This window comes from Pantherophis guttatus, chromosome 3 (assembly GCF_059756535.1).
Source record: "Pantherophis guttatus breed Tessera chromosome 3, ASM5975653v1, whole genome shotgun sequence".
Lineage (NCBI taxonomy): Eukaryota > Metazoa > Chordata > Lepidosauria > Squamata > Colubridae > Pantherophis > Pantherophis guttatus.
The window spans coordinates 136,570,251-136,595,592 of record NC_142065.1 but is presented as its reverse complement, the minus strand read 5'-3'; the positions used below and the strand labels follow the sequence as shown (position 1 = coordinate 136,595,592).

The window sequence follows — 25,342 nt, the reverse complement described above, 5'->3', positions numbered from 1 at the left end:
CAATCACATAAGAAAAAAAAAACCAAAGCCATATTCACTAGCACTATTCTCAACTGGATGTTGACATTACATCCAGTCATTCAATTCCTATTCCTTCAATATGAAGAACACTTTTCTTTAGGGATCCTATTCTATTTTGATAATATCCAGTGACATTTAGAACTTTAATAGTTTTGGTGATACGGTATGGAGAGAGAACTGACGTCCCCATATATTTATAGTATAATACTAAAGTAAATTGTTTATTTGTGAAAGTCAGATTTTAAGCAAAAATATATTTTATCAAACAAGACACTGATGAATCTGAAAGCTGGGCAGTATGGTAAATGATTGTGGGACAATAAAAGGAAACCTGGTTATTATTAGTACAGAAAATAGAACATTAAGAATGATGGTGGATATTTTCCAATATCTGAAAGGGAGATTGAGCAAACTTCTCTACTTACATGAGACATAAAAATTAAGTAGGAACTTTAGTATAACAGATCTTGATTAATAGTTAGGAAAAACTTCTTAATGAGATAGGTTCTTCATCCATGAAAGACTAATATAGTTGCACTCTGCATTGTAAATAGCATTAACAGAGAGATGGACTAGATTGAGCCAGGCTAAGATTCGATATTGGGATAAAACTCAAATATTAGAAATCCAAATCTTTGGTCAAGACAGAAGTGCCTCTCCCGTGCCAAGGTGCTGAAATGACAAACGGTATTTGACGTAGGTACAGAATTGTAGAAGGGCAAACTGACCCTAAACAGATACATTCTGTTGTTTAATGTTTATTGCATCCCAAATGTCATGCATATCCCTGGATAAGGGGTGCTGCTTCCTTATTGCCCTTGAGGCGTCTTCTAGCCTCTTATCTCCTTTTGTTATGTCTTGAGCTCCGGAGCTGAAAGCCTGAGCCTGTGGGAACCATGCTGTTATGTCTTTCCTAGAGATAGATTAAAGGGTAACTTCTACGTGTGAAATGTTGTACTCTTCGTAATAACTTTGTCTTTATACTGTATAAATATCTGGTTGAAATCATCCATCTTGGTTCAAACTTTTGGGGTCTTCGGACTGTTTGAACCTTTGCGCAAATAAAAACTCTTTCCTGCACTGAAGAGCTTGTCCTAGTCCGTCATTTTTCCTACAACAGCTGGCGACTCCGCCGGGACTGGGTACAAGGCGATATTTCGCTGAGGACCGTTTTGACCCCTCGGGACCATCGGGAGGTCGCTCCTGAACATTCTCCAGGCGCCACAGAGATACATCTCTGGGAGACAGCCGCGATAACCCGGTGGGCCCGACGGTGCTCTGATCGAGTCCAAGAACCCTGCGGTACAGGAAAGGTGGTCTGAACAAATTCCTGGCCAGGAATCTACGGAGTGGGAACGTTTTAAGTAAGTATATTGTAAATGAATTGTACCTGCTTCATTTGAAAGCAGAAGGAGGGAATTGATCACTCCCTCGGACTCGGGGTAGGCTACCCTAATGAAGTCCATGTCAGGTTGTGTGGGTGGTTAAGCCGTCGCATTTCTCATTAGTGGCTGTGAGTTTCCGGGGCTATGAGTCGACGGCAGTGTGGTAGAAGGGATGGGGTTCAGAGCGTGCCAAATACTCCGTTGGCATGCATGTTAAAAGGTTTTGACAAGTATTTTAGCACCCCTTCCTATCTGAAAGGATCAAAGGATCAATTAAAATTCTTATGTAAATATGTGTGGCCACAAAGGGAGATGGGCTGACCCCCTCCCCCTCAGGGATGGTTAAAGGAAGAAACAGTGGATAAGTTGTGGGGAGTGATTGTAGTGAATCAGGATAACTATCCTGATCAATTTCAATATATTGATCAATGGGTGAGAGTCCTGTTGAAAAAAGCTGAGGATTTATTGCAATGTAGGGCTGAAACAGTTGGGTTATGTGTATCTGAGCAGGCAGGAAAAGTAAGGGGGCTGCTGGAGGGAGCGGAGGAGGAAATCAGAGGCGTATGAGTGATCCTGGCGTGAAGTCAAAAGTCAGGGGGAGTCATTCGCCTAGAGGTAGCAGTCAGAGTGAGGGAGGGGATGATGATGATGAGGAAGAGGAGGAAGATTTGGAGGCTGTGGGGGCTGTAGGTGGAGAAGAAAGAGCAGGAGGCACGGATGAATAAAAAGGCTAGTTTGTTGGTAGGAGAACTGCGAGGTGGGATGCAAGGGGGTTTTTCTCCCCCCCCCCTTCCTTTGAAGGGGAGAAAGAGGAAAAGAGATGCTTTTAAAACTTTTTTTCTCCTTTCTGGTGTTTGTCTTGTTTTTTTAACAAAATAGGCTGTACACCGCCCTGAGTCTTTTGGGAGAAGGGTGGTATAAAAATAAAATTATTTGGGAAAAAGGAATTACTTGGGAAAAGGAATGCCCAAGACAGATGGTGAGAAGTTGAGGGATGAGAAGAGCAGATTTTGGGTCAGGGATGCGTGGGCAGTTTGCAGGAAGAAGGGGAGAGTATTGGATTGGCAGACATGGTGTGGTCAGATTGAAGGGGACCAGGCTTGGGAGAACCCCCGCCTGAGCCGTTGGTTACAATGAGGATAGGGGGCCAGCAGACAACATTTTTAGTGGATACAGGAGCAGGTAGATCAGTTGTAAATAAGTAAATTGCAGCTCCTGGATCACGTAGAATCCAGGTCCAGGGGGTATCAGGGCAAGCCATGGGGCGCCAGGTCTTGAAATCAGAGATGTGTGATTTTAAGGAAGCTGAAATCCAGCATGAATTTTTGTACATTTCTGAGTGCCCTATTCCATTGCTAGGCAGGGATATGCTGAGCAAATTAGGGGCAACAATTTCTTTTGATGAAGATAGTCAGAGAATGACCATAAGGCATTCTCCGGAGGAGATTTGGAAGTTGTTTGATGTGCGCTGAGGATAACCTGCCGGGTTTTGCAGCTCGCCACCCTCCAGTGGGGGTGGAACTAAAACCTGGAGTGGAGTTTGTGAGTATGAGGCAGCGTCCCGTTTTTTGGGGAAGCTATTTGTGCTATTTATGAAAGCATTCAGAGATTTGGAGGCGGGGTTTTTGGTGCTTATTTAGTCCTCCTGGAATACTCCAATTATCCCAATTAAACAGTTAGATGGGTCTTACAGCCCGGGGCACGGTAACTTTACACCCGGCCGTGTTGAATCCATATACCCTGTTAAGTTTAATTCCACCCCGGGCTGAGTGGTTTTCTGTTATTGATTTAAGGGATGCATTCTTTACAATTCCCATTCACCCCATAAGCCAGCCACTGTTTGCATTTTGAGTGGGAGAATCCTTACACAGGAATGAAAATGCAATATACTGGGACTCGGCTGTCTCGGGGATTTAAGAACTCCCCCGCATTGTTTGGAATAGCGGTAGCTAGAGACTTACAGTATTATGTGCCTCAACAACCAGGAGACACAATACTGTAATATGTTGATGATGTTTGGATCAACAGGACTGACAGAGGATTTATGATGGGAGAATACTAAGATGAATACACGATGATGTTAGATTTGTTACTAGAGTGTGGTTATTGGGTAGCAAGAAAGAAAGCTCAATTGGTGAAAAGGAAAGTTAGATATTTGGGATACAATATAAGGGTTATCGAGCTTTAAGACCAGAGCAGGAAAAGGGCGGTCCTAATGCTGGTAGAACCCTGAACAAAAAGACAACTGAGAAGCTTTTTAGGACTAGCTAGCTTTTGCTGTAATTGGATGGGGAGGGGGCCGAAAAGCTGGCCCCACTGTTTGAAGGTGCTGGCTGCAAGTGCAGAATTGATTCAGAATTGTAATAAACTTACTTTTTCTTGTCCTATACTCATGCACTCCCCTCATGAGGAGCAGTCTGTGTTGGATACTAAGGGACATTTGTGGATTAGTGGGCAAAGGCTGACAAAATATCATGCAATTAGGAGTGAGAATCCACAGGTGTGTCTGGTGGTGTCTAACCGATTAAATCCAGCAACTTTGTTGCATACGGAGTCTGTTTCTGAGTATGATTGTTTACAGGTATTGGAGGTTTATTCCACCCGACCATGTAAATATGGTAAAATAAGGTAAATATGTATGTTAGGTGGCCTGATTTAGGTCATAAAGGGGGGGGGGGTTGGAATATGGAGATGGTACAAGAACTTAATAAGCAAATTGAGAGATTCCAACAATATGTGATGGAATAAGTACCCCCTAGATTAGTAACTTAATGTCACTCATTTGAACCTGGGGACCAGGTGGAAGATGGAAGGGATCTTTTATTGGTATTATGACTTCTCCACTTGCTATTAAGATTGCAGAATCAAAATCATGGATCCATCGGACATGAGTCAAGGCAGCAGCTGACACTGGCTGGAAAGTGTCCGTGGATGAACAACATCCAACAAAACTGACATTTGAATATGTTTAAAGAAAGCTTTTGTATTCTATATATAGGTTACCTTGATGTATATCTGCTGATGTAACCCGCTGTAAGCTAAAAAGAGGATGGAGCACCTGCTCTCTTGGATTGGTCCGGAACTTGGATCCTGACAAGAGATTGGAGATCATTGCGGATCCATGTGGGAGGCAAATTGGGTGTGGGCACTTTGAGTAATTGGGGTAGTAGCTTTATTGATTATTGTGTTTTACAGATATAAGCAATGGTTTTGTGGACAACCAGGGCCCATTTGATTTCTCAGTCGTTCCGATTCCTAATATTTCCCCAACCGGCTGCGGAGTGTGAACCTCTTACAGATGAAAGAAGTCCCTGCTTAGGACACCCTGGAAGCTGCCTTTTGATGCAAAAGAACGGAAAAGAGAATTTTCTTTAAATGTGTTGGTTTTGTAATTGTGGGTGTGAGTGTTGTTGTTGCACTCACTGTATTGATTGTGTTTTATGTATAAGCTGTAAGGTAGAGTGGGACGTGAAAATTATAGAGGAGGTGCTAGTATATTATTTGGTAATAAATCCTGAACCCTTGTAATATTATCTGAAATGGAAAAGCTGCATATACCTGAAATTCCTAGTCATGTAACAAATACCTTTGTCAAATTAGCCGAAGACATAGCCCACACTCTGAATGTATCGAATTGTTTTGTTGGTGGAGGAACTAACATGGGAGAAAAATGGCCGTGGGAAGCTCAAGGAATTAAATTATTCCAAAATATTAGAAATGGATCAGAAAGGTAATCTGTCATATAATAAGGGTAAGGATGGAGACTGGACCTTGACTACTAGTCTGGTAGGGAATGTTTGTTTTTGGAGAAAAATTGTGCCAGGCTGTCATCAGGTGGGAAACCTCATATGTACAGGAAAATGGGAAAGTAAGGTATGGTGGTCAGGAGCTAATGCCACAGAGGGAACTGATGAAAGGGCCCTGTTTAAAGTAAACGGGTTATCCTTTTTAAAGGATCCAGATAATCAGACCCTTGAATGGCTGGCTCCTGATGGACTATACTGGATATGTGGTAAGATGGCATATGGGGTTCTACCAAAATCTTGGTGTGGAGCTTGGGTCCTGGGAATAATTGGACCAGGATTTTTTTTTTGCTTCCCCTTAAAACCCGACAGGTGTTAGGTGTCCCGGTATATGATGAGGTGGGAAATTTAAGACAGAGAAGACATGTAGATACATCAGCAATAAGGAAAGTTAGGGTTGGAGGTAACCAACGTAGTTGGGGAAGTGAAGAATGGCCTGCAGAACGAATTATTGAGGTTTATGGACCGGCTACATGGGCGGAAGATGGCATGTATGGCTATCGGACCCCTATATACATTCTGAACGGTTTAATTCATCTGCAAGTTGTGGTTGAAATCATCACCAACGAAACTGTAAAAGGTCTTACTCAATTAGCTAGGGAAAGTGTCAAATCAAGGACATATATTATGCAGAATAGGTTAGCTTTAGATTATTTGTTAGCCAAGGAAGGAGGGGTATGTGGACTAATTGCTGTATAGAAGTTGATGAAAGCGGAAAGGTTATTAAGGAAATAATAGACAAAATGGTTAAAATAGCTCATGTGTCAGTCCAGACTTGGAAAGGCCTTAATTTACAGGATATGTTTTCAGGATGGTGGCCAAAGTTACCTGGCCTGCAGGCCATCTTTGGCCTGGTAGGATTAATAGCTGCAAGGGTGTCTTTTTCTCCCGTGTATTTTACCTCTGTTTGTTAAACTATCTCTAAAAGTCTATCCTTGCTGGTGGAACGTAAGACAACTGCTCAGGTGATGGCTACGTGGGATTACAAACGGCTCCAGCAGGAAGAGGACCTATGGTGTGACTCGTCTGGATAAACAGATGAGTCACAAAGGGGGGTATGAGCCAGGCTAAGATTCGATATTGGGATAAAACTCAAATATTAGAAATCCAAATCTTTGGTCAAGACAGAAGTGCCTCTCCCGTGCCAAGGTGCTGAAATGACAAACGGTATTTGACGTAGGTACAGAATTGTAGAAGGGCAAACTGACCCTAAACAGATACATTCTGTTGTTTAATGTTTATTGCATCCCAAATGTCATGCATATCCCTGGATAAGGGGTGCTGCTTCCTTATTGCCCTTGAGGCGTCTTCTAGCCTCTTATCTCCTTTTGTTATGTCTTGAGCTCCGGAGCTGAAAGCCTGAGCCTGTGGGAACCATGCTGTTATGTCTTTCCTAGAGATAGATTAAAGGGTAACTTCTACGTGTGAAATGTTGTACTCTTCGTAATAACTTTGTCTTTATACTGTATAAATATCTGGTTGAAATCATCCATCTTGGTTCAAACTTTTGGGGTCTTCGGACTGTTTGAACCTTTGCGCAAATAAAAACTCTTTCCTGCACTGAAGAGCTTGTCCTAGTCCGTCATTTTTCCTACAACAGCATGACCTGTAATTTACATTTATATCCATTTATACTCTGAAATGTAGCAGGCCTAAAAACACCCAAGCCTAATTATGATGAGGGAAAAAACACTCCCATGATCCCTGAAGCTATTCCTTAGATATGGTATCTGTTAAGCAAAGGATTGTAGGGAGAATCCTTCCCTTTTAGTATAAGAAAGCCCCCATATTAACAAGGAAATGCCCACACCCTCTCCCAGAAGAGAAAAGGTTTTACTTGAAGTAAAACCCTCAAGCGGCTGGCCCCTGTGAATGGATATTTAGTTTCACAAACTATTCCGTTCATGAACAAAGCACCTTCAGATACCACCTCCACAGAAGACTGGGATTGGAATTGATCAGATTAAAAAGTAGAGAGACAAAGACATCCAAAATCGACATTCCCCACCCAGCTCCAAAGGCAAGGCATGACCTTCCAGCCACAATAGGAGTCAGGCAACAATAATTAGAATTATTGTGCGGATTAAAGTACATTTCACAATGAACCTGGGCATCTAAATCATAAAGCCCTAGAATCACATAAAAACCCATCCACTCACCAGGCTTTTTGTCAGCTGTCCCAGAACTGATTGCTGTGTCACTTCGCTTCTGATTCCTAAATAAATGGAGACCTCCTTTCCAACTGCAGCTTGCCTCCTATGTCTTTCTCTCAGCTTAGAACTGGACCAGATTTTACTTCCAATGGGAATTATTACAAAATAATTTGATCACATTCCATAGATTCTGGTCCTCTAAGCCAGAAACTTTATTACAAACAAGGCATAGCTCAAAAGTGTTTTAGGAAGGAAAAGCAAAGCCTGAGAGTGGTATCAGAATGGAAATCAGCCTTTAGTTTCTACTGTCCCACAAGCGGTCTAATTTTAACCTTCTTGAATTCTGTTAAGCCTTATCTAGTGCCAAAATAGTGCTAACTGTTAGTTGACTAGATTCCTGTTCATAGGCATGAACAATAGATTATTTAACATATAGCCTTTGCCTGACAGAGGGGAAAAATAAAGAAGATCCTATTTTTTTTCCAGCAGCTCCATTTTAGTTTTGCGGCAAATCTCCTATAGCCAATCTACCACCCACTGTTATGTAGGGAGAAATATGTTGTTGGTATATTTTGATACTGCATATTTTAATAAAATTAAACATTAATACAATGTGTAATCAACTTTAGATAAAACAAATGTAGTATTATTTATTATATCCTTATTATTGTTTTCCTTCACCTCCTTCCCAAGGCCAGATGTATATTTGTATGTGTGTATACATATATCAGATGGTTGGCCATTTGTATACATAATATGGTGCTTGAAGAAATCACCTGCAAAAGGAAATGGGAAATATGGGGTGCGGTGGGGAGACTTCAGCTGAAGCCCTTACATGCACATTTATACAAGCCAACAGAGAAATGTTTCAGTTCTGGCTATTTCTCAAATGTACTTGAAGTTGCAAAACATCTGCTTTATTGCATTAACCATTTTATTTTTATTTTTTTCTACATATCTGTGGAGCTCTTTTTAAAGCTTTAATGCATGAAGTGCCCTAGTGATCAATTAGACCTGCTACTAAAGTTATGCCCAACAGATCTCTCACCCTCATCACCAAGGGAAAATAATTTTGTGAAGTTCTGTTTATAAGAGTTCAGTATTATAATTAATTTTCTATTATAGCCACTCTTTGTAAAAAAAGAAAGAAAGAAAGAAAGAAAGAAAGAAAGAAAGAAAGAAAGAAAGAAAGAAAGAAAGAAAGAAAGAAAGATGCTTCGAGATCTTTACATAGCAAGACCATAAAAACAGTATAACTGTATAATATTTTTTCTCTCTGTCTCTAAATATGTGTTTGTGGGTGTACGCACATGCACATTGCATTACACAGTATATGGTACATACCTTTTATATAGGCTTTATTTCTACATTGGGCAGGTAGGAGCAAAAATATAACAAATAACAGGCAGTGGTGGGATTCAACCGGTGTAACAACCTTGACAAACAAAGCTGACATTCTTTTTCCACACCATCTGAAGTATGCTTGGAATCTGGGTCCCAGCTGTAAATAACACTTATGCTGACATTGTAAATTGCTCAGAGAGTACTGCATAGCAGTGGTCACCAACCTTCCTGGTTCTGTGGGCCAGCGGTGGTGGTGATAGTGGAGGGGAAGAAGGATGGCTTCGCACGTGTGCCAGCTGCTTGCACAAATGGAGCTTTTCGTGCTCATGTGGTCACTCACTGCTTGCCCAGTCTGGTTTCCAAATGGCCGTGGACCAGTACTGGGCTGCGGACTGGGGATTGGGAACCCCTGTCATGAAGCACTATGGGACGATATATAAGTTTATGTCTATTTCTATTGCTATTATTTCACACTTTTTATTGATGAATGGCATCAAAATCAGGCAGGAGTGATCTTTTGGCCGGATGCTGTCATCATATTGCTGTGATTTTCAGACAGTGGAAGAAATAATTTAAAAAATGGAACTGCAGAAATTCTTGTACTGCACGTGATTACTTCTATAAGCACCTCTGTTAATTAGAGAAAAGCAAAAATCAGATTTTTTTAATGATTAATCTGTTGCTAATTAGGAAAAACAAATAGACAGCTTGATGGAACACTCCTGGGAGGCTTCCTCACTACCTTTGGATGGATGTCTAAATCTAATATCTTTATTAATAAATAAAAGGCTGAAATATGAACAGATCTTGCTCATATAATAGGATTTTCCCTTCTCTCCCTTGCAGCCTGCATCTTTCAGCTTTCAAAGATCCCTGGATCTGAGGAAATGAATGGTATCCTCTCTGTCTAAATGAAAGATAGAGCCTATCCCTACATGAAAAAAAGGCTATACACTTTTTTTAAAAAAATAAAAAATGATGAAACCTGTTCCACAAATCCTTTTATTCATTTTGGTAAAGCAGGATTCCTGATTACCAACCAGACTATAAATATATGTATCTGAGAAGAGATTCAGATCCTTTCAGAATCTTTATGGTAATGTAATAATAACTTTTCAAAATGTTCAAGATTTCAAGATATGGATATGCAGAACCCTGTTGAACTTGCTTGCACGCTCATATCTTTACTGAAGTTTAACTTTATGTGCGAGACATGCCTAGTTCATTAAACAAAAGTGACTAAACTAAAAACACTTCTGAAGTCCCCTTTAACTCAACCCTGCAAAGTAAGATAATTAATGATCAGCCTCCTCCTCCTCCTCCTCCTCCTCCTCCTCCTCCTCCTCCTCCTCCTCCTCCTCCTCCTCCTCCTCCTCCAGTTCAGTTCTAGGAAACTGCCTGAACATGTTCCTGCAGTTTTCTTGGCAAGATTTTTCAGAAGTGTTTGCCATTGCTTTTTCCCAATGGCTAAGAAAGAATGACTGGGCCAAGGTCAACCAACAGATTCTGTTCCTAAGGTGCTACTAAAATGCAAAGACTTCTGGTTTCTAACCTGATGCCTTAACCACTGCATCATACTTGTTAACCCTTTATCTTTTATTTTTTATTAACTAAAACATGATAGCTAACTAATATGAGTCAACAATTTAAATTCTCTATTGCATATAACTTTTATACCACTTTGATGCTGCAGGACAGTGAGCTGGTAAAATCTGGTGAATGAATGCAAGGTTAAAATGGAATAACTGGAAGTATAACCCTGCCCTGCCTGTTTCTGTCTTTGACTTCCATGAATTCCACTACAGGACTGAGGAAGAACTGTAATCTCGTCTGCTTGAACACAACCACAGCTTCCTTTCACTTGGGAGCCTGTTTCCTAAGAATGTGTAATGCAGAGGCAGCTTCCCTTCACCCCTCTAATTGAATACATGGAGGCCAGGGAGGAGAAAGGAGTGGGACGACATGTGGAGCTGCTTTCTCTTAACATTTTCAATCCTTCTGGGTGTTCGGCTGAAGGCTTGACAGTGCAGCTGGGTTTACAGAGCCAAAAAAACTAAACAAAAGGAAAGATTACAATTAGGCTGACTCACTTGCAATTCCTTTGACAAAATTCCAAACATATTTATTGTCTTTGAAATGAAGTGGTGTTCTGGGCTTCCTTAAAGTGTAGCCACCTTTTATGGATTACCTTGAAATTCTTTATGAAGCACATCTGAAGCTTAGAACATTTCCCTACAGTCTGCCAGCTGAATAGCAGCATATGGTCTTCTCATACAAATATTAATCCTCCATTCATCACTGTACTAAGGGACCATAATATCAACATCTCAAAAATTCATATATACGCAAAATAATTCTGCCCCTTCTTTGGGATAAGGAGAAGTCTTGAACAAAAGCCACCCCATCCATCAGGATAGTTAAACTTCATCTTTTGGGGATCACTTGCCAAATCATTAAATAAGATTAAAAATTCAGCCCACAGTGCACAAGGGACTTTCTGCTGTCTTATATACTGTATATCCCTTTGTATATGTTTTGTACATAGAAGGTGGTGGTAGTTCTGTAATCAGAATATATAGGAGAAGTTAGAGTTTTAGCATAAGCAAATTCATTCAGTTTTCCTACAAAACTAAATGGAGGGGAAATAGACTCCCCCATCCACCATCTCACCAGACATTACTGGAAACACAAACTAAGCCAAAGGAAGGTAGCTTCCATATCAGCCTGCTAATTTTACAAGATATAACTAATTTTTAAAAGCTGCTGATCAAAGTGAAACATTAGTTTGAGGGAGTTGGAGAGATGGGCCTCTGCCTGGAATTATACTAAGGCCTTGGCAGTGGAAAATAATGGCGTGTTTCTCCATAGCATTTCCCGATCAGAAAACAGAGGGACTCTGAATAAATGAGATACTACAGCAAACATGGAAATTATGATTTAAACTCTGTCATGTTAATCAAACATGGCAGAACCACATTATGCTGCTAAATGAAGTTGCAGCTTTTTATTAGATAGTTAGATTTCATTGAGATACAGACAGATAAAATTGAAATAATGATAACAATGTTTTCCCTCCTTTTGAAAGAGATCAAAGACACCCAACCTGCGGTTTATTGCATTTGGCATCTTAATAAAAAAGCTGAATACTTACATGATTGAATCATTCTCTCAGTTCCATTAGTTTTACATCCATTAAAATTAGCAATTCATAACTCCAGCCAGACAAAATATCCAGAAAACTAGACAGAATACTATAAACTTGACATTGAAAAATTAACCAGAAGAATATATTAGAGAACAAAATCTGTGCATCGCTAAAGTTAATGTTGTGTCAAGAAGTTCCCATCTGGTACAGATTGAATATTTTATATTGCCAACTGGGCACCAAAGAGATGGGGAGAATGGCCTCTAAATGATCATTCCTATCTAACACAAAACATCCCATTTGCCTCATTTCTTAATAGAAATGTAGCTTTCAAACTGTGTCCTGGGAAGCCATGAAGTTTCTCAGTGGAAGACAGCATTAATGCACAGCTAAAAGGGGTATTTTGAATATATCCACCTAAGACAGTGATAACCTTTTTGGATTTTGCTATTATACTGCTGACACTGAATCTGTTCATTAGAAAATGTCCCCACATCCTGTGACGTACAAAAGTAAAAAAAAAAAAAAGTTTGCTGTTTATTATATTTATATGCCATCCATCCAGAAAATGTAAACAACTCCATTCTTCAGCATGTTAGAATCTTAACTTCTCTGTAGATACATCCTGGTAAAAGATTTATATGATGATTTTTATAGGAGTGGCAAACTTTGATGGAATTAGTTGCTAAGAGAGATTGACATTAGCATCACTTCCTTCTCCCTTGATCAAAATCAGATTGACAATAGAATTCAAAGATATTTTTTATATGAAGTTCAGAGAAATATATGATTATTCACACAGTTTATTCTCATAATAATCTTGTTAAATAGGTAAGAGTGACAGATGTATAGTGATTCCCAATGATCCTTTTCCCATAAATGGAATGTTGAATGGGAATCACAATCATAAGAGTTCCATCTGAAGGACACCAAGGTGGAAAAGACTATTCTAGCACCTGGTTTAACAATTAAAGTAATAATAAAAATAGTGGCATCATATGTTTCAACAGTACATTCATTTGTAATGTAACAAAATAAGGATAGAGGTAGGGGAAAAATCCAAACACCTTACCTGAAAATATAGAATAATCACTGTCAAGTAAGAAACATTATGGGCAAACCAACTTTAAATATAAGACTGTAACGAATTATTCCACATAAAATGTTCTTACAAATACTCATCCAAACACAATATCAATCAAATGGAGGAGGGATCTCTGTTGTAAACATAATTTGCCTTTAAATACTTGTCTTCTCCAAATTAGAAAACATTTCCTCATTTATTTGTTGAAGATTAGCTACTAAACATATTTTGCAAGATTTAAAACATGTTTCCCCCTCCCCCTTTCATTAACAAGTGAAATCAATATTTCTTGTTCATTGCTATAAAACCTACGGAAAACATGGTGAAATGTAGATCTAAGCTAAGACCTGCAAGGCAACTTTGCTGGAAAACATTTTGATGTGTAGAGTTTTAGAACAATTAGTTTTTGTGAATTGATATCTGTAGAAACTATGTTAACTCCAACACATATCTGAAAAAAGTTATTGCTTTCTTGTAGTGACTTCAGTAAATCTGTAAATTAATTGTTGACATACTGAAAAATTAAAAATTGTGGATTATAAAACAAAGATTACAGACAAAATGGAAATACATATGACAAATCAAGAGAATGACCTGGATAATGACTACTTATTGGATATATAAAACAGATTTGCTTGGAGAAGATTTTGAGATGAAAATGTAAAAAACTGAAGAGAGATCAAATTCTATGACAACATCTCAATGATTAAAGATCACCATTTTGGTAAGCAAAAGGAAGGGGTACAAAGTTGGTTCATTTGATCAAACTTAAACTAAGACATGTTTCTATTAAATTTCAGGAATATGGGCTGCATATGCATATGGGCTTTTTACCGACACCAGGACTGAAATGTTAATGATTTAATGATTTGTGTAGGATTAATATATGGGTTATTGGAAGAAAAAATACTTGCATTTAATCTTATAGAGGGGAAAGAGGTATCAAGTTCCTCTGTGTTTTCTATAAAGAAGATCCTTAAATAGCAATAGCAATAGCACTTAGACCTATATACCGCTTTACAGTGCTTTACAGTCCTCTCTAAACAGTTTACAAAGTCAGCATATTGTCCCCCAAAATTTGAGTCCTCATTTTACTGACCTTGGGACAGGGCTAGATTTTCCTATAGGCTAACTAGGCTTCAGCCTAGGGCCTCAAGATCAAGAGGGGCCTACATTCAAATTGTTAGCAAAATTAAAATTACACTTTCACTATAGGTGAAAGGGCCTCATAAGTGGAATAGCCTAGGGCCTCTTTTCATCTAAATCCGGCCCTGCCTTGGGAGGATGGAAGACTGAGTCAACCTTGAGCCTGGTGAGATTTGAACTTTGAAAGAAATAGTTCCTTTTTTCTTATTTTCCACTTTTTCCTTAAAAAAAAATATGTGCACTTTCTATTGTTCCCTTTCCCTAATTTTCCTTTCGGAATTTTTTTTGTATTGTCTTTTATTATTTTTAAAAACAGCTGCTAGAATCTTGTTGTCTCTAATAAGTTTAAAGAAAATATCTCACTCTGAAAATTTGGAGAACAATTACCACTGGTATACATAGACCAATAGTCTAATGTAGTGTGAATAATTGTCTTTTGTTACAGATTTTTTTTTAAAATAAAACATCTTGGTGATGTTGAAAAGAAAACATTGAATCTGAATTTTAAAAAAAATGTTACATGGATCTTTTCCTTTTCTTACTTATACACTAAAACTGTTAATTGCAAAATGAAGATATGTGGAACTGAATCACAGGTTGCCCACAAATTTATGGCTTGTGAAGCTGACAAGGAAATTTTCTCTGTATCAACAACCCTTATCTTATACAGATTTATTTTTAACTGGTACCCAGAGAAAAAATTAAATGTCTACAATTCCTGGATGTTCTGGAAGACAACAAGTTATAAGTCATGCCCAAGTGCATATGCATGCTTTAAGAATAATAATAGAGTCCTGTGCATGTTTAAAAGCAAGTTCCACTGAATTGACAGGATTTATTTTTGAGTAATGAGTCAAGCTAAATCTTGGAAAGCATTTACTGTAGAAATCTCTCTTAGCAGTGCAGAAAGCGGAGAGAGAGGGGAAAAATGAAGTAATGACAGCAGTTGTATAGCAATTTTTTTATGCATCAACAATTGATTTCATTCTTTGACCCCATTTCTTATGTAGCCAATCTGACAATACATTTCATAGACATATTAAGTAAGTTTGTGGGAACCCATGATAAGCAGAATAGGAAAAAAATATTTAAAAACTGAAGGGAGGAAAAGATACTTCTAATGTGGATTAAACACATCGAAGACTTTCAGAATGCTAACTAACAAGATAACTTGATGGAGTTGCATTAAAGCAGAACTAATTTATAGTTGTTAGATTGACATCCTGCCTTCATTTTATTTATTTATTTATTTATTTATTTATTTATTTATTTATTTATTTATTGGTTCGATTTATATGCCGCCCTTCTCCGCAGACTCAGGGCGGCTTACAATTTGTTAAGCAATAGCCTTCATACTTTTGTATATACCTGCTTAGTAGGGCTTTCAGCCCCCCCAAGTGGTGTTCTTTTTTATACAAAGTCAGCTTATTGCCCCCACAATCCAGGTCCTCATTTTACCTATCTCGAAAGGATGGAAGGCTGAGTCAACCTTGAGCCTGGTGATCTGTCCCCGTCCACACACACACACACAAACACAGCCAGCCGAGGGTTAAGGAAACACTCTGGCACACACCCAGGTCTTTATCTCCAACTTGGCAGCGATTTACACACCGTCTGCCAAGTGCGTTAATTTCCACAAAACAGAAAGATAAGATACTTAGCGTACAAAAGTCCAATCAGAATAATATTCCTCTCAACAGTTTCCGGATGAGGCTTTAGTGACTATCCAAGGTTTACTTTTGTTCATCACAAGGATCACTGGCCACCACCCTCTATTATATAGTCTCTGGGGTGTGGTCCAGTGACTCAGTTCTAATCCCTAGCACGCCTCCTGAGCTGCTGCAATCATTTATCACGCCTTCGGAGGCGTGCATCCAGGAATGATGTCTCTCCCTCGCTCTCATCCGAGCCACCTGTCTCCCTGCTAATCTCCTCTCCCTCGGCCGGCACCTGAGACAGTGCCAGAGGGGAGGGGCCTGGAGAGGGAGGCCTGGCTGACTCCTCTTCCTCATGCTCGGAGCTTTCTTCCTCGGATGGGACAGGCTCAGAGGGCGGGGCCACAACACCTGGTGAGATTTGAACTTGCAGTAATTGCAGGCAGCTGGTGCTACTTAATAGCACTTTAGTCTGCTGTGCCACCAAGGCTCTTCTCAAGGGTCTTTGTATTACTCAAGGGCTGATGTACACAATGTTCCTCTCCATTTTGCCTACAACAACCACCCTTTGGGGTGTGTTTGGCTGAGAGACTGGCCAAAGGTCTCCCAGCTGACTTTCATACCAAATGGAAGAATTAAAACTTACAGTTTTCCAGTTACTAATGTAGCATCTTACCTACTGCACCACACCAGCTTTCCAACATTAGTAAACTTCTTATATTCTTAGGGACTTTCTTCAGGCTTGCATCCCACTCTTTCCAATGCATTTCTTTAGAATTGCTGATCTGTTGTTGGGGGAGCAGAGCGGTGGTGGAAATTTTGAGTAAAATGGAATATCTTGGAGAAGCTTTAAACAGGAGCTCTCAACTCTATGTTTATTTTGTAAGTTGTAATCACAGCTGTCATAGAATTTTCTGCATCCCCCAAAGTTAATTGACACGTTTCAAGAGATCTGAAGACCCTTAAGCATGTGCACCAACCCTGGATTAGTACAGCTGAGCCAGTTGGCTTCTGACTCACTGAGATTCAGCAGGAAATACTGCGGGAGATGGTTTGCAAATGTAATATTAAAGGTGAAAGTTGAATATCACTTATTGTTGATAAGCCTACTTTTACCAATCCACTGGATTCCCAGCTTCCCTCTCTTCTGGCTAAAATGAATTCTATGGTGTCTTCACATTGTATCAACATATTTTTTAAAAAAAATAAATCTTAATAGTTCTCCCTAAACTCCACTGCCAGAAATCATCATTTTCACCACTTTTTTTTTTTTTTTTTTAATAATAGCTGGTATTAGCTGCAAAAAACAAATAGACACTGATGGGATGAGAATGTAGCTGGACACTAGATTGGCACTTTCTCATTAGTTTGCTGCTAGGGAGAATTGGTTGATTTATGGGAAATGCCAAGAAAGGCAGCAGTGAGGTTGGGTGAATGTTTCTGATGGTTGACTGTATGAAACACAAAGAATGCTCATCAACCTTGGACTGTTTAAAAGATCTTGCAACCTATACAGTATCTCATGATAACTAAACACTAAACTGTATACTGATTAGTCATAACTAGGTTTTCTAAATATGATGACTGTTATATTTATATATTCATCACACACACACACACACACGTAAATATGTGTGTATATATATATATATATATATATATATATATATATATATATATATATATATATATATATATACTGACAAAGCAATAAAGGGAGACTAGTATAGATCTATTTTAAGCTATTTAGCTTTCATCAGCTAGCGGTACCCTTCTGGGATTCGAACCTGGCCTTGCTTGCATATTAGGCAGATATATTAACCTTTAAGCCACAGGTTCTCCTCACTATGTCAGTTTGTACCAGGAGAGATTAAATGGTTTCTAACAGTCTATACATCCTTTACTTATGAAGGATCCTTGACTTATTAAGTATAATATAAACAGAAAGTCCCATTTTCTAAGTATGGATTCTTAGCCCAAACAGCTGCATTTATACATTCACACAACAGGAGAAAAGAATCAGTTGGGTTGAAAAAAATACAGACCAATATCTGCAAAATAGCACAACTTTTGAGATTCTTCTGTGGCAAGGTTGTGAAGGAGGGAATAACTGATCTTTAAACTGCTTTGAAAATGAATGGCAAAGATCCTCCATAGAATTTTTTTCCTGACATAAATATTGCCTTCCTGAAGTCTCTCCATTTTTTCTCCTTCTGTTTGTGTATATATTAGAGATAACATCCTTATGGAATATAATACTAGTGTTTGATTTCTAGCCTTTTAGCTCTGATTGTAGATAAGATAATTTAAACTTCAGCCAAGCCTGCTTTTAATTGAAGCTTCATAAGAAATTGTGTTTCCCTTTGATACAAAAAGTTCAAAGTTACTAAGAAAGGTTTGGAGGTATAATTGAAAGGTCATTAAAAAAGAGGACCCTGAAATATTTACGTGCTCTTGGACATGATTATCCAGAAAAGCCAGCTTGAACTTGCATTAATAAAGGGGGATTCTATCAATATAAGCAATTCAAATTTACAGTGTCTTCCATTCCTTCTGTCACCACTATTAAAGACTCATGGTGTAATATTTTAAAATAATAAAATAAGTTGTTTGATCTACTAATATATGAGACTGACTTTTCATATGCTTTGGATTATTTACATTATTTATATCTAATTAATGTGAATCCATGCATCTCATGATTTCTCTAGTTCTTTTTATAAAACTACTCAGATCTTATCCTATTTTATAATATTTTCAATAATCCTGAATATGTCATAAAATATAGCAATAGCACTTAGACTTAAATACTGCTTCACAGTGCTTTTATAGCCCTCTCTAAGCAATTTATAGAGCCAGCAATCTGGCTCCTCATTTTACCGACCTCAGAAGGCTGGAAGGCTGAGTCAACTATGAGCCTAGTGAGATTTGAACTGCCAAATTGCAATCAGCCAGCAGTCAGCAGAAGCAGCCTGCAGTACTGCATTCTAACCACTGCGCCACCACGGCTCTTAATATCAAGCCCTTCCCTATATCTTGTTATGATTTATTGTCAATATAGCCCTCAAATAAGTGAAGAAGAGTTGTCTGTTGTTTCAAAATTCCAAATCGTAACTATCACCATTTCATTATGAAGTTAAAGTTGTACCCTCAAAATGTTCTCATTGCTCTGAATAGCATTCATAATCTATATACTACTAAAATTCTCCTGTTTGTTCGTTTATTTGTTTGCAACCTTCAGTTGGGTGAAATTGGAAAGTACAGGGTGAGAACTATTGAACTAAAGTTACTCAAATGGGCTAACTTGTCAGGACCCATAACTCTTGTGTGGATGAAATTTGAGAAAGTTGCACATGCTTAAGTATCACTGCACCTTTCAAGTAGTCTTGGAAGGATGAAGGACCTTGGTACCAGGAGAAGAAGTGCAGACTTCCTTGAAGTCCACAGCTTCTTTGTTTCCCCTTCTCTCACCAAATGGCAGGCAGTTCTGCTGGTTAGGTGAAGAAGAATGACTTCTAACAGTCTCTGGCAGTTTCTCACAAGCACTCAATCAATGGGGAAGCTTTTTTTGGGGGGTGTTGCCCATGCATAGTCATTCTGTTTTTCTCTTTAGATAAGAAAATAACTCTGAAAGGATGTCCCAAGAGGCCATCGGTTATCTAGTAATCTTTAAAATTTACCAGAGTTAACTTTAAACAAATAAACTGGCAGGAAGTTGGAAGTCATTCCCACTACTCCACCCAATGAGTTAGTGACAAGGCCTGATGGGAAATGGAATAGCTCAGCTGCCTTGGCTGCCTTGGAATAGAGGCTAAAATCTGAAATCTCTTAAAAACAGTGGGCAGTAAGGAAAGGATCAATGAGAAATTCAGATGCTTGCTTGTGAGGTTGGGTTGTCTGGGGTTGCCAGCAGTTGAGGTGTGAGTCCTTTTCCTCCAAGGAGGGAAGAGCTTCTAGGGGACACATCAGGATGGTAAGTGGGGGGTGGAGTTTTTCTCAAGATTCATAGCTGCCTTTGTTCCCCACCTCTCAGCAAAGTGACAAAGCTCAGCCAAAGTTGAAGAGGAATGACTTCTAGCAGTCTCTGCCAGTTTCCCACAAGCAATCAATCAATGGGGAAGTTTTTTGGGGGTGTTTTGCCCATCCATAGTCATTCTGTTTTTCTCTTTAGATAAGAAAACAACTCTGAAAGGATGTCCCAAGAGGGCATGGGTTGTCTAGTGAATCCTTAAAATTTACCAGAGTAAATTTTAAACAAATAAATCTTCCATATTTCTTAATTTGTTTGTTTAGAAGAATTATATATTGCCTTCTCTATTTGCAACTCTGAGTTCCTTACAAAGCATAGTAAAATATTAATAAAAACACTATTAATACAAAGTGAGCATAAAACATAAAAGCCAGTAGTAGAATTAAAATGCCTTGGGAAAATGAATATGTTTTGTGTCCATCCTAAACTATAGCAAGAATAGTTTTCCCCCCAAATAATATAACTTTAAAGTAGGAGGGTTGTCTTAGAGTTATATGAAATATAGGAATGGAAAAAAATTATTATCTTTTCCTGTATAATCTGTTATGGGAATAGGGGCCATTTTAAATTAAGGGTCATCTTCTTTGGGGAAATCACACTATATAAGTTTAACAAATTGCTCCCTTGAGAAAAATAACAACAGTATTATAAATAGATCTGAAAGAACTTTTTCAATATAATGTACAGAACAGACTTAGTGATGCATCATGCAGACAAATACTGTAGAATATACTTTTTCAAGGCTGCCAAAATATAATTAAAGGTTAATCATGCAGAACAAATATTTCCCAGCATTTTAAAAATATTTTCCCGTTATCATCTTATTTATTTTTATTATATCATTCTCTAATAAGACTGAAAAATTGAAGCTTTATTTTTTTCATCAACAATTAGAATCTTACAACATAAGGAAAGGAAGAAAAATAAACAGTGAACTCTTTTGGAAGAAATAATCTAGGCATATCTTGGATCTTTTCAAAAAATGTTCCATTCATTTGACTGCAAATTAATAATAAATGTTTTCCTTTTTAATTTTCACATGGCACCCTGTCAGCTAAGATAATCTAATGCTATGATTCAATATCTTAATGTGTACCTGTAATATCTGTCTGGTTTCTACACATCCCTTCCAAATATGTGCTTTTTGCAAATACTAAATTACTAAATAACAAATGTTACAACACTCCAGGGGTGAAATCCAACCAGTTCTGACAAGTTCTGGAGAACCAGTAGCGGAAATTTTGAGTAGTTCAGAGAACCGGCAAATACCACCTCTGGCTGGCTCCAGAGTGGGGTGGGAATGGAGATTTTGCAGTATCCTTCCTCTGCCATGCTCACCACGCCCACCAAGCCATACCCACAGAACCGGTAGTAAAAAAATTTGAATTTCACCACTGCCACACTCTATTCTTTTCATGGTAAAATGGAATCTGTTTCAAAAAGTTCAAGGGTCTTTACTGCAGAGCGATTGAATAGTAACAGCAATTATGTAGAGCAGAGGTCCCCAATCCTTGAACTTTTTTGTGTCCAAAGTATTAGGAAGGCCTAGTTAAGATTTGAAGACTTTGCTGGAATATTACCATTTGCTATAGAACAAAGAGAATGCCCTCTTGGAAAGTATTCACTGCATTTCAGGACTAAATCCATTTCATTTGAAAAAGTGGACTTTTACTCCTAAAAGTTTGTTTTGAGAAACAGATAGTTTTAAGTAGGCAAAATGGTTTCAGACCATCATTTGGAGACAAAGAGGTAAGAATTTAGCAATCATTACTTAAACAATTAAAAAAAAAAAAGACCCAGTTAATTTAAATGGACAGAAATACTTTTCAACAGAATCCTCCCAGAAATTTAGAGTAAACCTGGGAACAATATCCACATATAACTATAAAAGTCTACTTTACTCAGCAAAAAAATCAGTTTAAAAAATCACTACCCTTGGCATAACCCAGTTGCTAGGAAACAAACAGTTCAGCTATTTTTCCCCCCTACTCTCTGGATAGCCTGCTACAACTATTTTTTTTTTTAAGTCACTAAAAAAATCTCTTTGGTGTCAACATTTCCGTGTTTTTGCATATTTTTAAATTCAGAATTACACATTCCTAAGGGAAGCATAGCGGCACTGATAATAGAGAATGGTTACAACTTACTATTCTAATAGCCTTACTAAAGCATTCTAACTGCCTCACTGCCTAAGACAAAGTAGTGTATATGGCAACCCTCGAGTCTTCCGTTGCACACTAAATCACAAGTTTTGAAGATTAGGAGGTCCCATAATTTAATAGACATTCCAAAGAAGTGATTTACTCATTGTCAACTTTAAATAACACATAATAGATTAAATGGGACTCCCAGTCTGCTTATTAAAGAAAGACTTGCCTACTGAATTACTCACTCTCTATTGTCCTGAAAGAGCTATCTTGTTAGATTCATTGGCATGCAGGGTTGCTTTGCCTGGAAGCCTTGTGTTCTACAAAGCTGCAGTAGCTTTAGACTATCTGTTTTTTGTTGGTTTCTTCAATAATTGATTAGATATTGTTCAATGATAAATGTGGTGAACTGAAGTGTAGCGTGTGCCACCAATGTGCAAAAACCAAAACCTCGATTTTGCTGAGTACCTTTTCCATTCCAAAAATGCAATTTATCATGCCAATGTTAAAGAATGGATTAAAACGTAAGTTTCACAGTAAAGACACACTAAAAAGAGCATGACTTACATTGATCTGGCCAATCATCCATCAGATTACTTCCTATCTGTGCTTTGCAGTAACAAATTCATCTCAGGAAGCAATTTGAAACAATTCTTCTGTATAACTTATAAGAAGTTAATTCCTTTCCTATATTTTGTTCGAATTGGTATTGTAAGAGTCATCCCGCAATTACAAATCTAATCTCTTTTTTGCTTTTCCTTGTGGACCACAATATAGACAAAGGAGAGACTCATTTTCTAGTTAAATCTGGAAGAAGAAAAGCAAACAGAATAAAGCAAATTTAGATTAAAATTACTATTTGTTCTTGGAAGTTCACTGGGTGCTCAAAACCGATGCAGGCAAGATAGGATTTTTTTTCTTCGGGTCATGGGCTATATTTGGACTTTGAATGACATACCAAGATCCTTCATCCAAAAAATGAGTGAGACCAGGACTAAAGGAAAGGATGATTTAATTTCAATGTGGTAATTCCATGGCAGCTTTTCATGGGCTTCAGATTTTGCAGCCTTGCTTAAAAATTTTAGATTTAGATTGAAATGTCATGCAAGGCCAAATGGCATAAACATGCAGGTGCAATCCAGGAAGCTGTTTGTTTAGAAGCTGCCAAGAAGACTATTAAATACATAATAAGTCTCTAGCAGCAATACAAGCTTTACATACAGGTTTATTTTTTACTAGGATTTTCAAAGCCCCAAACCATGTGGATAAAACCGGTTAGATTTTAAGATACCCAGAGGTTGTCATTGCATAATATGTCCATGGGTTTTACTTGACCATTAAAAATTGTGTTAATTTACATGTAGGGCATTCTCTTAAAAAGAGCTAGCAGGAGATTCATTCCTTATGTGGAACTAGATTTTTGATTTAGTGGATGCCTTATCAAGAAATAAAAGTGTCCATAAAGATTTTTTATTTATTTATTTTTTGGATAGCAAAGACAAAACAGGAAAAGAAAAGAAGCACTGTTCTGACTAAATAAATGAAGTTTGTCACCAGAGTAAATAGTATAAGTATAAGCATAAGCATAGATTGGATACATTGGAAACATTAGGACAGAGACGGAAGGCATGCTGGTGCGCTTATGCACGCCCCTTACAGACCTCTTAGGTATGGGATGAGGTCAACAGTAGGCAGTCTTAGGTTAAACTTTTGGGGGTTTTGGGATGAAACCAGAGTCAGGTAGTGCATTCCAGACATTGACCACTCTGTTGCTGAAATTGTATTTTCTGCAATCAAGTTTGGAGTGGTTTACCTTAAGTTTGTATCTATTGTGTGCTCGTATATTGTTGTGGTTGAAGCTGAAGCAGTCATTGACAGGTAGGACATTGTAGCAGATAATTTTATGAGCTAAGCTTAGGTCATACTGAAGGTGGCATAGTTCTTAATTTTCTAAGCCCAGAATTTCAAGACTGGTGGCATAGGGTACTTTGTTACGAGCAGAGGAGTGGAGGACTCTTCTTGTGAAATATTTCTGGACACATTCAATTGTATTAATGTCTGATATGCAGTGCGGGTTCCAGACAGATGAGCTGTATTCAAGAATTGATCTAGCAAATTTTTGTATGCTCTGGTTAGTAGTGTGATATTACCGGAGAAGAAGCTACACAAGTTTAGGTTTACAACTCTTAATGCTCTTTTGGTGATGTTGTTACAGTGGGCTTTGGTACTTAGATCATTAGATATGAGTATTCCAAGGTCCTTGACAGAGTGAGGGTCATCTACAAGGTTGTGTCCACTCAGCTTGTATTTTGTGTTCTGGTTCTTTTTGTCAATGTGTAAGACAGAGCATTTGTTGGTTGAGATTTGGAGTTGCCCATTGTTTGACCATTCCAACACAAAGTCAAGGTCTTTTTGAAGGATAGCAGCATTGTTGGTGGTGTTAAATATTTTTACATCATCAGCGAAGAGAACGCAGTTGCTTATAATATGATCATAAAGGTCATTTATGTATAGTATAAAGAGTGTTGGTCCTAGAACACTGCCTTGGTTAAATAATAAAAAAATAAAAGTAAATAATGCATTAAATCATCTCAGTGATGTCCTTAAGGAAATCAATGCATCAAGCCCTATGTAGTTTGCAAACTCAAGAAGACAGAACCACACCAATATCAGAAAGATACCCTTAGTCTGAGTAAAAATGTAACCTTACAAGCTGTAGAAATAAATTCCCAAACAGGCTTATGGTCAGCCAATTAAGGTTCCTTTCCAGCTTGTGCTATGATGCTTTCCCCTCACCCAGGATTTGCTAATTGCATTCAGATCAAATGAATACTTTTCTCCCTGGATGGTCCCTACAATTTTTCACACAATATGCCAAAGGTTTTATGTAAGGCATTAAGGCTGGGCCAAGTGTTATAGAATGTTAAAGTCATGGGTGACCACTAAATGGTTGAAAAGATTTAGAGTTTTAGGTATCTTTTATTGCCACCAAATAGTTGTCTAGTTTTTTTTTTGCAGCCCAGATCTAATAGCCTAAGATACTAAGGCCAGATCAAGACAGGAGTACCAATATTCATCCTTAAAAATAATTACAGATTTTTGGGACTTCTGCTATGGCTTCTAAGAAAATTTTTTCCTCCTTTGGAATAAACTGCAAAATGATTATTAGAATGTTGATTGTGGAAAGTTACAGACTAAGGGTCCAGATAGATTTGAAATAAAATTTTGAAATTAATTATAAGAATATTTTTCATGAAAGAATATTGTTGTTTTGAATTCTTTAAAAAATAGGGATTTTGAAGATTGGACATTGGAAAGAATGAAAATGGAATTAAATTATACAATTAAAGGACATTTAGATTAGGTTTACTAATATCAAATGAGTAAAATACTTTAACATAGGATATATTAAAGTATATCTGTGAAGAT

The 25,342-nt window shown here is 38.0% G+C and overlaps 1 long non-coding RNA gene across 1 annotated transcript; it reads left to right on the top strand.

Annotated features, from left to right (window-relative positions):
• The first annotated feature begins 595 nt into the window (after window positions 1-595).
• Window positions 596-6,774, top strand: LOC148114834 (uncharacterized). The gene is made up of 2 exons (XR_015733258.1): window positions 596-1,385; window positions 4,405-6,774. It is a non-coding gene; the product is annotated as an uncharacterized LOC148114834 (long non-coding RNA).
• The last annotated feature ends 18,568 nt before the right edge of the window (window positions 6,775-25,342 follow it).